The sequence below is a fragment of the Crocodylus porosus genome, unplaced genomic scaffold, assembly GCF_001723895.1.
Source record: "Crocodylus porosus isolate Cpor-Errol unplaced genomic scaffold, CroPor_comp1, whole genome shotgun sequence".
NCBI classification, from domain to species: Eukaryota; Metazoa; Chordata; order Crocodylia; family Crocodylidae; genus Crocodylus; species Crocodylus porosus.
Window position 1 is genome coordinate 102,667,900 of NW_017728906.1, and position 14,237 is coordinate 102,682,136.

Here is a 14,237-nt window from a genome sequence, read left to right on the forward strand (position 1 = left end):
GCTTCTGGCACGCAAGCTAGGAGCTGGTGTGAGCTGTGGGAATGTGCTATAGGTGCAAGACAACTGAGGTGTGAGTGGGAGACAGAAGCAGCCCTGCCCACGATGAGCAGTGGCAGCTGATGCTGGGTGCCAGACAAAAGCAGGACCTGTTAGTGGACATGTTCACTGCAGCTAGGGCTTTTCTGCCTGTGGGTGCCCAGAGCCCATGCTGGGGATGCCTTGCGGCTCTTCCCCACTGCTGCCACCCTGTGGGCCTGGGGGGGTGGGGGGCAGAGGTGGTACAGGCAGTGGGCAGGAGCTGCAAGGCAGCCTCAGCATAGGCTCTGGCCAACTACAGCCAGAGGGGTTACAGAGGTGAGCACACCCGCTGCTGGGTCCTGTTTTTGCCCAGCACCCAGCACAAGCTATCACTGTCGCTCATCAAGGGCAGGGCCACATCTCTCTGTCTCCCCCTCCTGCCTCTGAACCATCCTGCACATATAGCACATCCCTGAAGCTTACACCAGCTCCCAGCCTGCATGCCAGAAGCAGTGCCAGAAGCAGTGCTGGGTGGCCACTGGCATCAACTGGACACGGCTGACAAGTTCCTGCTGGGGATCAGAGTGTCTGTCTATGCCAGCTGTCCCCCACTCCCCACAGCTCCATCTGACGTAGGGAGGTTTGGTAAATTGTTGTGGGAGGGAAGGGGTGCTGACCCAGTCCATGACAGCTCCCCAAAATTCTCTGTGTGGCCCACAGGCCCAAATAATTGCTCACCCTGCTTTAATGTCTGTCATAGCTTGTAGAAAATGTCAACCTGCATGCTTAGAGGGATGATCAGACAACATCCCTCCATCAGTAGCTGTTATGCACCAGGGCATGGGTTGGTTACCTGAAGCACGAGTGTAGTCCAGGCCAGTTCTCCAGGGACTTGGGGTCCAGAGGGTTCTCTGGCCAAAACTGGATTTGGAAGCTGTAGTTGAAGTCAGACAAGTGGGGGTCAGAAGCTGAAGCTGGAGACAGGGTAAGGGGGTTAACAGGGATCAGAAGGGATTAACAAGTTAACAGGGATCAGAAGCCAGAGACAAAGATAAAAAAGGCTCATAAGCAGGGAACCAGACTCAGGGAATGCCAAGGGTCTTATTGGAGTTGAAAGCCAGTCAGAGACAGGAGTCAAAACCACAAAATCAGCAAAGAAGCACATGGAGGGTCAGAGGAACATAACTTTTACCTTTGCCTAGACAAGGAGACTGCAGGTTGGGTCTCACTTTTAAGGGCTGGATCAGGGGGGGCCTGCTGCTTGTGGCCTCAGGGGATTGGCTGCCCTGAATGCCTTACTAAGCTCTACTAGGACCAGGGTGCTGCTCTAGGCTTGCTGCAGGTGGTGTAAGTTCTAGGTATGACTTGTCTTAATCTCTTACTTGGGAGCAGTGTGTCCAGGATTCTGCTCTGGCCTCATTAGAGCAGTCCATCCTGCAGCACAATTTCACGCTAGGTTTTTATAAATCAGTGTAATTGCAGGACTCAGTGTTTGGACTGCCAACTCTTTCACCAGTACCTAGCAAGCTAATGACACATCTGGTCAGCTTGCTGCACAGATGAGATTTCTGTCAACTTTTGATCTGTGGCTGGTAATGAAGTCATGACTTGTTGTACTTGTGCAACTGTTTCTTTAGTGTCTGTTACCTGTCTCAGGCAGTGAACTTCTTAGCAGTATGATAAGGTTCTTACCAGGACGTGGTAGGTTGTACACAAGTACTCATTCATACAAATCTTGATTCATTGTGGGCATAGCAAAAGGCCATCGAGACGATATTTCATCAAAAACATGGGCACCAACAGTTTGTGGTTAGTTTCTATAGCTACAATGGAGCCAGTGATATAATCTCATAAGTGTTCATATGCCAGGGCAATTGCTAGAGCTTCTTTTTCCTTTTGGGCATAATTTTTTCCCCCTATCAGACAGTATTCACAATACTTATGCCATTGGTCTTATCTCACAGTTGTTCCAATTTGTATGCAGGACCACCCCCAATCCTTAAGAGGATCTATGTTCTGAGACAGATGTTTGTTTCCTCAGGTCAGAATGACCAAATTGGCAAATGTCTGTTAAATGCTTGGATCTGTGGGGGGGCCCTACAGGCCAGATGACAGTCCAAGATGCTAGCATTTGGGGTTACTCCATGGCCAGATCCGGCCTGTGGAGTTGGGCCAGTGCTAGTTGGGTCAGGCGGCAGCTAGATTTGGCATATGAGGTTCAGTTGGCATGTGGGGTTGCTCTATGGCTGGAACTGGTGTTCTAGATCACACCTGCAGAACAACCCCATGTGTTGACCACACTGGATGAAGCCTGCAGATTGACCCTGTCCATGGGACCTGGCCCATGGACTGGCCTCACAGCACTCATCTGACCTGTGGGTCTGGAAGTTTTGAGTATCAGTGGTTTAGGGCAAGTCCCAGCTTTTTGAAGAGTACACAGCACTGTATAGGAGAAAACTATGGATCTGTATGAAAGGGCTGTGAACCAAGGTGTTATAAAAATAGCAGACACCCCTTCCAGATCCTCCAAGAGCTGAATCACCCTTGTCTGAAAGATTTCAAGTCCAGAGGGCATTCTAAACAATGAGTGTTTGAATATGCATCTTCCAATGGGGGTAATGGATGTGGTGACAGTAGATTAACCCTGAGAGGGCACAACTACCCAAGACATTTACTGCAGAGCTACTTAATTAGCTCTGCAATAAATGTCTCCACATCTACATGTGCAACCATATTAGGGCGTACAAAACTAATAAACTCTGGAGCAAGCTAGTACTTGTAAATACAAGTATTATCCTGCTCCAGAGTTTTCGTGCACAGCAGCACACTTGTAGACTCTGCCAGTTGCTTGGGGCATGAGGATGCTCTAGTGTGGTGGCTGCCAGCTGGCTAGTCACATACTGAAGCACCCTCATGCCCCATCCAGCCCCTCTGTTACACACTGAGCCTGGTCAGAGCAGCACCCTGAGCCTGGTCAGGGGCTGCTCCAACTAGGCTCAATGTGCTGTGTATGAATAAACTGCAGAACAATATACTCCAGAGTTTTTGCTCCCAGGTGCACATTCAAACGACATGTGCTGGAGCAAAAACTCCAGATCAATATGTCATGTATGTTAATGATACAGGCATACTCTGAGGGATCCTTGCACTACTCCTCTATTTACCATGTATGTGGAGAGAAGGGGTGGGGGAGGAAATGGGTCAAGCACAGAATCAGTAGAGGAGGTGAAAGCAATAAACAAACCTGTAACAGTAGTTTAAAAAGAGAGAGAGAATGGTGATCTCAGAGGCAGGTGCTCTTTCTGGAAAGTACCTTTATTAAATTTGCTTAAGTTTACTAAATCAGAGTTGACAGTGTCCTTTGAGATACGGTGAATATATTACCCTTGACCTTTGTAAATGGACAGTGACAAACTGCAGAACATCTAGCCTTGAGTGGGGCATCTAGAGGAAAAGACTGCTGCCTCAAGGGTCTGGCTTCCCTTCCCCCACTTCCTGTTCAGGCTCTACAGAACGGTTGATCTTCCTCCTTATGAGATTGGCTTACTGTCGAAACAGTGACTAAGGTCTTCCAAACCTAATTTTGCCTGAATCCTCAGAATACCCTCAGCCATAGTAAAATGGAATTTAGAGGTTCCCACACAAAGGAATTTAATGAAATATTGCATAAGTAGATAATTTAGTTAAGAGTTTTTCAAGAAGTTACAGCTGGCTAACATATCTATTGAATTACTAGTCCTGAAATGAGAGACTTTGAGCTTTTCTATTCAGGAATATATATTACAGTTATTACTCAGTGTGGCTATTTCTAATTCCAGAATAAGAGTGTCTTCTTCCTTTTTAGTTTAGCCCACTTTCAAAGTGTGTTCAAGCTAAACAAGAAAAAAGCACTCTTATTCCAAACTGGAGCATCCATGCATTGACTTATCCAGGAATAAATGTTCCTGAGTAACTCGTTATAGCCATATCTTTCTCATGTTGACTTGGTAAAATATAGCAAACTCTCTACCTCACTTCCCCTCCTGGTCTTTCAGCAGTGTAGGCCAGCGTAGAGCAACTTCTAGCTTGAGATGACATAGCCTTCCAAGTAGGTCGCATCAAATGTTCTGCCCATTTTTAGCTACTCAAAATAGACATAAAGAACCAAACTGTCCCATGCCTTATAGGCTCATTCTCAACAGATTCTTTACCTTTTCCCAAATTATTCAGAGTACTGAGAAAGAAAATACTTTTTAAATGGGCTTGCTTATATATGGGCTCAGGCAGCCTAAATTGATCATGGAGAGCCAATAAGACAGTCACAGAGATGGAAAAGTCCTCAGGTTTATTTCTAAACCATCCCCAACAGATGCCAATGCCTATCCAGTCTTTTCCTGGAAACCTCCAAGAAGATTCAACAGCTTCTTTAAGCAGCTTGCTTAATTTTGTTACTGTTCTGACAGTATGAAAGTTGTTCCTGATATTTGCTCTAAATCTGCTTTGCCGCAGCTTAAATTCATTGACCCATGTCTAGTCTTCTGTGGTAAAGCAAAATTTTTTCCATCTTAATTGCAGTCTTTCACATATTTGAAAACTGCTGCTACTGCCTTAATTTCTTTTTCTTTAGAATAAGTATATTTAGTTCCCTCAACCTTTTATTACACAGATTGTATTCCAATCTTTTCATCATCTTCATTGCTTATCTCTGGGTCTTTTCCAGTTTTCCTATACCCTTTTCAAAATGTTACATCCCAAACTGGATGCAGTACTGCATCTGAGACCTAACCAGCCCACCTCCTTGAATCTTACGTGCAGTGCTTCCTCGATGCAATCCAGAATTGAATTTGCTTGATTTGTAAAAGCATCACATTGCTGACTCATGTTGAGTTTGTGATCCACCAGAACACCCAGCTCCTGCTCAACTGTTTTTCTGCCAAGCCAGTTATTCCTCATCCTGTATTTGTACATCTGGTTTTTCTTTCCTCTGAGCAGCATCTTAGGGCTGTGTTACACATGGTACTTTGAGCCGCACAAATGTTGATCGGCTTAGCACTAGCTTGAAATTTGGAGCAGTCACACCTTTAGTTTAGAAACCTTCTCTGACTGTCTGCCACCTACACAGCTGCAACTTGTCACTAGATGCTTGGTGAGCAGGGCAATCCCTTCCAGCCTTACTTCTCTATGATTCTCTATGCTTTGCCCATCCCTCCCCTGCTGCAGCAGCAGCAGCAGCACTTTAGCGGTGGGGAGGCAGTGGGATCCCTCAAGAGCAAGGCTGAGGGACTCAGTGCGGGGTTGTGTGGGGAGGTTGCTGCCTGTCGACTCATGGATTCATAGATTCATAGATGTTAGGGTCGGAAGGGACCTCAATAGATCATTGAGTCTGACCCCTTGCATAGGCAGGAAAGAGTACTGGGTTCAGATGACCCCAGCCAGATGCCTATCTAACCTCCTTTTGAAGACCTACAGGGTAGGGGAGAGCACCACCTCCCTTGGGAGCCCATTCCAGATTTTGGCCACTCTAACTGTGAAGAAGTTCTTCCTAATGTCCAGTCTAAATCTGCTCTCTGCTAGCTTATGGCCATTATTTCTTGTAACCCCCCAGGGGCACTTTGGTGAGTAGAGCCTCACCAATTCCCTTCTGCGCCCCCATGATGAGTTTATAGGCAGCCACAAGGTCGCCTCTCAACCTTCTCTTGCGGAGGCTGAAGAGGTCCAGGTGCCTTAGTCTCTCTTTGCCTGCAAGCCTTTAACCATACAACTAGCCCTTCTCTGGACCCTCTCCAGGTTATCCACATCCCTCTTGAAGTGTGGTGCCCAAAACCAGACGCAGTACTCCAACTGCAGTCTGACCAGTGCCCGATACAGGGGAAGTATTGCCTCCGTGGTTCTGTTTGTCATGCATCTGCTGATGCATGATAAAGTGCAGTTAGCTTTGCTGATGACTTCGTCACACTGATGACTTATGTTCATCTTGGAGTCCACTAGGACTCCGAGATCCCTTTCCACTTCCATGCTGCTGAGTAGGTCATTTCCTAGGCAGTAGGTGTGCTGGGCATTTTTCCTCCTTAGGTGCAGCACTTTGCATTTCTCCTTAAATCACATTCTATTGTTTTCTGCCCATTTGTCCAACCTGTCCAGGTCTGCCTGTAGTTGTTCCCTGCCCTCCAGTGTGTCCACTTCTCCCCACAGTTTTGTATCATCCGCAGACTTTGACAGAGTACACTTCACTCCCTTGCCCAGGTCACTGATGAAGACATTGAAGAGTGTCGATCCAAGGACCGAGCCCTGCTGGACCCCACTGCCCATGTCCTTCCAGGTCGATACTGACCTATCCAATTGCACTCTCTGGGTACAACTCTCTAGCCAATTTGCCACCCACCGGACTGTGTAAACATTCAAGTCACGGCCTCTTATTTTGTTCACCAGTATGGGGTGAGATACCGTGTCGAAGGCCTTCCTAAAGTCTTAGTAAACAATATCTTCCCCTACTCCTGCATCCAGGTGTTTTGTAACCTGGTCATAAAAAGAAACTAGTTTAGCCAGGCATGATCTACTTGCTACAAACCCATGCTGGTTTCTCCTCAGCATGATTTTTCCTGCTGGGCTGTCACATGTATAAGCCTTAATAATCTTTTTGAAGACTTTGCCAAGGATGAAGATGACACTGACTGGCCTGTAGTTGCTTGGATCCTCCCTCCTCCCTTTCTTCAAAATAGGGACCACATTGGCCCTTTTCTAGTCCTCTGGGACCTGGCCTGTGTGCCACGAGTGCTCAAATTTTCTTGCTAGTGGCTGTGCAGTGACATCAGCCAGTGCCTTCAGTACCCTCGGATGGAGCTCATCCGGGCCTGCCGACTTAAACACATCCAGTCCTTCCAAGTGACTCTGCGCCATCTCAGGGTCAACGCTTGGTAGTCTGGAGCCCAGCTGTTGTCTCTCTACGATCCCATTGTGAGACTTGTCTTGCCCCTCTTTTAGGAACACTGAGACAAAGAACTCGTTGAGGAGTTCAGCCTTGTCCCCCCTGTCTGTCACCAATTGCTTTTGCCCATTCAGTAGTGGTCCTATACTGCCCTGGACCTTCCTTTTACTCCCTATATATCTGAAAAACAATTTTTTGTTATCCTTAACTTGGGATGCCTTCCTCAGCTCCATGGTAGCTTTGGCCTTTCTAACTGCCTCCCTACAACTGCAAGCTGAGAAGGCATACTCCTCTTTAGTAGTCTCTCCCTGTTTCCACTGCTTATATGCCCTCTTTTTGCCCTTAGGCTGCTCTGGATTTCTCTGGTCAGCTAAGGAAGCCTCTTGGCCCCTTTCCCCGCTTTCCCCCACATCAGGATCATCTCCCTCTGTGCCCGAAGGATCGCTTCCTTGAGGCACAGCCACCCTTCCTTTGTTCCCATCTCGCCAAATCTCTTACTCTGCAGTGTGTCATTGACTAAAAGCCTGAACTCGCTGAAGTCAGCCTTCCTAAAGTCTAACACTTCCACCCTGCTAGTTGCCTTTCCCACTCTGCGCCTTATGGTAAATTCTATTATTTGGTGGTCACTGTCCCCCAGGTGACCACTGATCTGTAGGTCCCCTACCATGTCATCCCCCTGTTGCCAGTACCAGGTCCAGTAAGGCATTTCCCCTAGTGGGACCATGTACCCCTTGCGTCAGGTGGAGGTCCTGCACACGGGATAGGAACCTGCGTGAATGGTGGGAATTTACTGCCTGCATCTCCCAGCAGATGTCAGAGTAGTTTAGGTCCCCTGTGACTACTGCTTCTCTAGTCTTTATGGTCTCCGAGAGCTGCCTCAGGAGTTCCAAATTTAGTTCTTCCCCTTGGTGTGGGGGTCTGTAGCACACCCCTACCACCAAATCCTTTTCCCCTTGATCTCCATATACCCACAATCCTTCTACTTTCTCCTCCTCCGATTCCATTTTGATAAGGGTCAATGTATACTGCTCCTTGACATAGAGCGCAACTCCTCGCCCTCTCCTCCCCACTCTATATCCTTTCTGTACAGCTTATAGCCCTCAATGTGTACCACCCAGTCATGAGTAGAGGTTTCTGTTAACTCCACTAAGTTGTAAGTGTTTTCTTCAAGCGGGAGTGCTAGTTCATTCTGCTTGTTCCCCATGCTCCTAGCATTAGTGTATGGGCACTTGAGCCCTGTGACTGGCGCCTTTGTTGTCCCCCGGCTCTGATGCCCAATGAGCCCCGTATTGCTTACCTGCTTATTGTTTACCTGTGCTGCACTGCTGGATGTCCCATGGATTGCAGGTTCTTAATGTTCTCCTTCTTCTGCCTCCCCATCCCCTGTCTGAGCTAGTTTAAAGCCTGATGTAGGAGGTCAGCCTGACATCCATGTACTCCAGACTCACTGTCACACAGGTCTAGGCACATCTCCTGGTCACATGTGTCCCTCAGGCTGTTCCTAGTGCCCAAGCAACTTCAGCCTGAGGAGGGCTCAGCTGCTCCCCTGCCTCTGCCCCTGCCCACCCACTCCCCTTCAACTCTGCCCTGCATACTTCCCACCCCTCTACCCCAGAAGCATGCAGGGCAAGTGGACAGGGACCCCTCTGCCCTGGAGAGGCCCAGGAAGAAGCTCCAGGAAGCCAGTGGTGGTAGCAGAGGTGGTGGTGGCAGGTACAGGGCCAGGGCCAGGGGCTGTGGCAACAGCAGCAGCTGATTCAGAGCTCCCCCCAGAGTTGGCTTCACTCTTCAGCTGGGAGTAGAGTCCACCCACAGCCAGCCCCTGTATACATACAGGTAGCAACAGAGCCCAAATACACCTGTAGCTGCCCTGCTGAGGAGCAGTGGCTTCCTCAGCAGCAGACTCCTCCTCCCTTCCAGTTCTTGCCATACTGTATGTGGATTGGCTGCATGGAGCAAGGAGTTTCAGGCTTGCTAGAGCCCAACTGGGTCTGAGACTCTATGGGGCTGGCCACACTCTCCCCTGCTCCAAAGGCCTTGGTGGGAGGGCGGAAACAGGGTCCAGCAGTGGTCACTCATCCATACAGGCTCAGCACTGGTAGGGAAAGATGCCCCAGATCCCCATTCTTGGACTGGGGATCTGGTTGGAGTCTGGGAAAAACAGAAAAGCTGTAGCTCCAGTCCCTGGGCCGCTCCATTAAGCAGCAGGGGGTTTAAAGTACTTATGTGGCTCAAAGTTATGCCACTCCAGGGCAGGATTATCTCTGATCTGAAAAACCCAGCTCCTGTTCCAGCCTTCTTCTAGCTGGAGACTGAGCCACGCAGCTCAGAGGTTTATTCAAAGCTCATCCAACCCACAGACACACATAGACACAGCAGCTGCCAATCCAACCTCTCTAAACACTTTCTGAACCCAGCCAACCTCCCTCACTTGGCTGAGTGCCACCTGCTCTGATCAGAGTGTTTTTTTTTTTTCTTTGCTCAAGTTTTCCCTCTCAGCTGGTGGCCTTGGTGAGCATCAGAAACGGATAGTCCAGCCAGGAGGCTGAGGTGACTGGCCAAATCAGGCAGCATACAGATCCATTACAGAGTAAACTGAGCTCAGGAAAGCCCCATGCCTCACCCTGGACTGTGATATCCTAAGAGGAGGAAAACACCTCCCTCTCCTTTTGTTAGCCCTGGAGATGGGTGTGTGTGTGTGTGTGTGACAGAGGAGGATCTAGATTCATGCTAGCTGATGGAAGCAAGACAGCTGGAAACAAGATAGCCTTGAAATTGTCACCTACAGCTCCTAGTCCTGCTCCATACCTGCAGCCTAGATCTACCTGCAGCTGACTTGCCCTGGAGCCAGTGCTGTACCTAGACTCCTGGTGGCCCCAGGCAAACTTTTAGTATCAGGCCCCCCTTCACCAGAGATAATTATTTTTTTGTTGCAAAAATCTTTTTTGCATGTGGTACGGAGGTCTTTAAATAGTTTGTTCTCAATTGATAATATTGCCAGTCCCATATATGTGCAATATTAAAACTTTTTTTTGCAATTTTAAATTTTTAAAAAATTTTTCAGGCCCCCTTTCTGTCCGGGCACCAGGAGACTGCCCTGTTCGCCCATGCCTGTGTCCAGGTCTGCCTGGAGCAGAGACTTCTCTGGCATCAGGCTGGCCCCCACCCTGCAGCAGCTGCTGCATGTGGATTGGTTGTTTGGAGCAGGGAGCTGCTGGAGCTGTGAGGCTAAAGCTCTTTGCTTAGTAGGAGAGGGAAGGAGCAAGCCACAACCTTAGAAGCATAGAGGATCATAGAGAAGTCGGGTTGGAAGTGACCTCCCTGCTCACCAGGGATCTAGTGGCAACTAACAGCTGTGCAGGTAGGGTAAAGTCAGAGGTTTCTGACTAATGGTGTGACTGCTCCAAACTCCAAGCTAGCACTAAGCCGACCAAAGTACAACAGGTAACAAAGCCCTAGGTAATCTGTTCCAATGCTTATGAATGCTCAGTGAGAGTTCTTCCTACTTCCTAATACGCTTGGGCCTTAGTAAGGTTGAATATTATGTTCACCACATTCTCCTTATCCACTGAACCTATTATAATGTCACATAAAGTAATCAAAGTGATTTTGGCATGATGTATTCTTTACAGGCCTGCTGATGATCATAAAGTAATCAAAGTGATTTTGGCATGATGTGTTCTTTACAGGTCTGCTGGTGATCACTTCACCATAGCCCTGATGTTTATAAATTGACTGATTTATAATTTACTCTTGTGACTTCCTAAGTATTAAAGATGAATGGATTGGTTGACAGTTCCAAAGACCCTTTTTTGGTAAAGATAAGTACTGTTAACTCTTCTCTAGACCTCTGGAACTTTGCCTATCATCCAAGTGTTTGCAAAGACTCTGAGCTTTCTTTTTCCTGAGTTCTGCTTGTTGACTGCCTGGCTTCATGCTTGTCTTGGTTTCTGCCCATTGGTTCCTGGTTCCTGCCTGATAAATCCTTGTTCCAGACTTCAGCCTGGATCCCTTCGCTCCTGATCTGCTGGTTTCTGGCTTTTGGTTTTAGTTTGGTGTCTTGGAGCCTTATAGCTACTAGCCCTGGCTACTGACTGTTCTGGACTATGGCATCCTGTTCCTCACTCCCATAGCTTGTGAAACTAACAATGGTGACTAATTGTATCTTATTCCCTTATAGACCTTGTCTCCTGACCCACCTGCTCCTGACACTTGATTCTAGACTAGACCTTGTCTGCTCCTTATCCCTTGAATAGTGACCCTCTTGGGTCAAGCCCTGAGTGTCCACATTCTAGTCATTACATTGACAGACACCTAGTGAATTCCTAGGTGTATCTACCTAGGAACTCAAACCTATTAAGCATCTAAAGATGCTTCTGGGTTTGCCAGCCCCTGAGCATAGCTTTTTTATTCTGATACTTTTAAATGTGGCATAAAAATTCTGCCTGTTTTGTTTCAGAAATTGCCCTTCGTTTTTGTATATCTTTGAAAGCCACTCTCCTTCAGTCACCCTTCCCCCACCCATCCTCATTTTGTGGCCACACTTCTACCATACAAACCACAAAGGAAATCATTAAATGTAATACAAACTACAACTTCTATAAGAAGATGTACTGCAGATTATTTTTTTATTGCCTCTTATTTAAAATTAATACATTACAGTATGTTCTTATTCACTAACAGTATAAATGTAGATGGCAGAATGTTTTAATTTATAAAATACAAGCATATTACCTGTAGGGTTCCAGGCTCCAAGTCCAAGGTAACGTTTTAACAGAAATTAGTTTGGTGGTTTCTAGTCTGTTGTTGAGCAGCATGAGCTGCATAATAAGAGCAGCTACTCATAAATTGGTCCCATTAAAATTCCTTCTTATAAAAGCCTTAGTGAATTGTCCAGATCAGAGCTGAAATGAATCAATAGGACTAGGAGAGAATGTGAAAGAAAAGTGAGCAGGTTATAATGAATCTTCACAGATGTCCCTTTAAATAGAAAGCATTGTCCTAGAGAATTTTTAAATTGCAAAGGAAATACATTTTAAAATAAAAGTCTGTACTGCCTAAGCATCCCTTAGAATTAACACTGCAGAAAGAGAAAAAGACCTGAACATAAAAGAACCTTTACAATATGGATGCCTTATACCTTATATAATTCAAACTCCCTGAGAGTCCAGTAGAGAGCAGCAAAAATGGTTAGGGAGCTGGGGCACGTGACTTTTGAGGAGAGGCCAAGGGAACTGGATTTATTTAGTCTAAGAAGAGAAGACCGAGAGGGGATTTAATAGCAGTCTTCAACTACCTGAAAGGTGATTCCAAAGAGGATGGAGCTAGACCAGGGGTTGGCAGTGTTTTTGGGCAGAATGCCAAAAACACCCGCAACCTCAATTTGTAAGATGTTTGTGTGCCAGGGGGAGACCATAAGTGAACTAAGAGAGATCTGATCCTTGTTGAGTCAGTGCAGCCTTGGGCACTTCCCCATTGTCCACCCAGAGGTTTGTGTGCCAAGCAAAATGCCTTTGTGTGCTACACTCTGGCACCCACGCTGGGCATTGCTTACCCAGGCTAGACTGTTTTCAGTGGTGGCAGATGAGGAGCAATGGCCTCAAGTTGCAGCAAGGGAAGTTTAGGTTAAGGAAAAACTTTCTCACAAGGAGGGTGGTAAAGCACTGAAACAGGTTACTCAGAGAGGTGGTCAAATCTCCATCCTTGGAGGTTTTTAAGAAATGTCTAGACAAAGCCTTGGCTGGCATGATCTAGCTGGGGATAGTTCTGCTTTGAGCAGTGGCTCGGGCTAGATGGCTGCCTGAGGAGCCTTCCAACCCTAATTTTCTCTGATTCTTAACTGTGATAATATATCTGTGGGCTTATTGATTTCATGCCCAGGCAATTCCATAAATGGAGTTGGTAATATACACTGATGCAATAAAACAGAATCCATTCCAGTTTCACATATTTCATTCTATGCCTAGTTTGCAAAGGATCTTGCTAAGAAAGACAAAAGTGTTGAGGCCTAGTTTCCATTTACAGTGGATGCATCTTCATGTTCATTAAAGCACCACAATTACAATGCACTAAGTTAGTACCTGTAACAACAGGTACTAAATGCGATGTAATTGGCACTGCTGCTCTGTAGCACCAGTGTATACTTTCTTGTGATACTAATGTGCAGTAGACTAATTCCACTGCTCATTAGCACATTAGCACAGTTTTTGCCTGCTGCTCTAATATGCAGCAGAAGTAGTCTACTGTACTTTTAGCATCTTGTGTAGATGCGCCTAGTTAATTCTTTTTACATGACCCCTTTAGGACTGCTCCTTAGCTGTCTACTTTACCTAACTGACACTCTCTGGTGTGCCTGAGTGAGAGTGATTTGGTGGGTCTTATTTTGTCAGTGTCAATCCATAAATGAAGAAGACGGTCATGTAGACATGATCTTCAGGACACCTTTAACAGTCTGAGTGGTACATGGAGAGAAGAGTGGGAAAGCCTTCCTTAAGAGACTCATAATCTCCATTGCCTTATACCTTTGTGCCGTCACTTCCAGCAGTGCAAAGTAACACTCTACTTAATCAGTATTCTCTCTTTGTACGCTCATTACATTTAGTAGTTGAGTGTAAATGACTATACAAGAGGAAAAGATAGTAGGAAATTGAGCCCTGCATCTCCTTCTGTTTGTATACTACCTAGCAGAATTGCCACACTCAAGTAGGGATGACTGTGACCACAAAGCCTAGAATGCCAAAAGTGTCTAGAGAGTTGCCACCAACCTCAAAAAGCAAAATGCTATGTGAGATTAGTTTCTTGCAGAGAAATGATTATGAGAAGACAGAAGAGGCAGTAACAGAAGTGCTGACCATAATACACAAATCTAGATACTTGTGCTCCTTAAACTGATATTATTGCTTCCTTTTCTCACCAAGTCTTCATCAGACTTTTCAGAGTTGAACATTTAAATATCACTGTAGTTATCTTGTTTATGAATCAAAATAAATGACCTGATCTTTAGACATGCTGAATTGATATAGCTTTTGTTTCCTTCAGTCAGAACACCTCTAAATATAATTTGTTTTGGTTTTATAGAAGGTTGGATTAGCATAACATGCCTTAAGTGTGCTGGGAACTGACATGAATCCACTCTCAAGCTGTCTCCCCTCAATAGAATTTTGAACTGTGATGTAGTCTGGACTGTGACCAATACAACTCTGTATTACTGAGTACTGAGCACCAAAGTTTAAAAATTTGGACTTCTCTATGCATTTGTATGCATTCATTTCAGATTATATATATATTAAAATATAAAGTACTAAGTATAATTGTT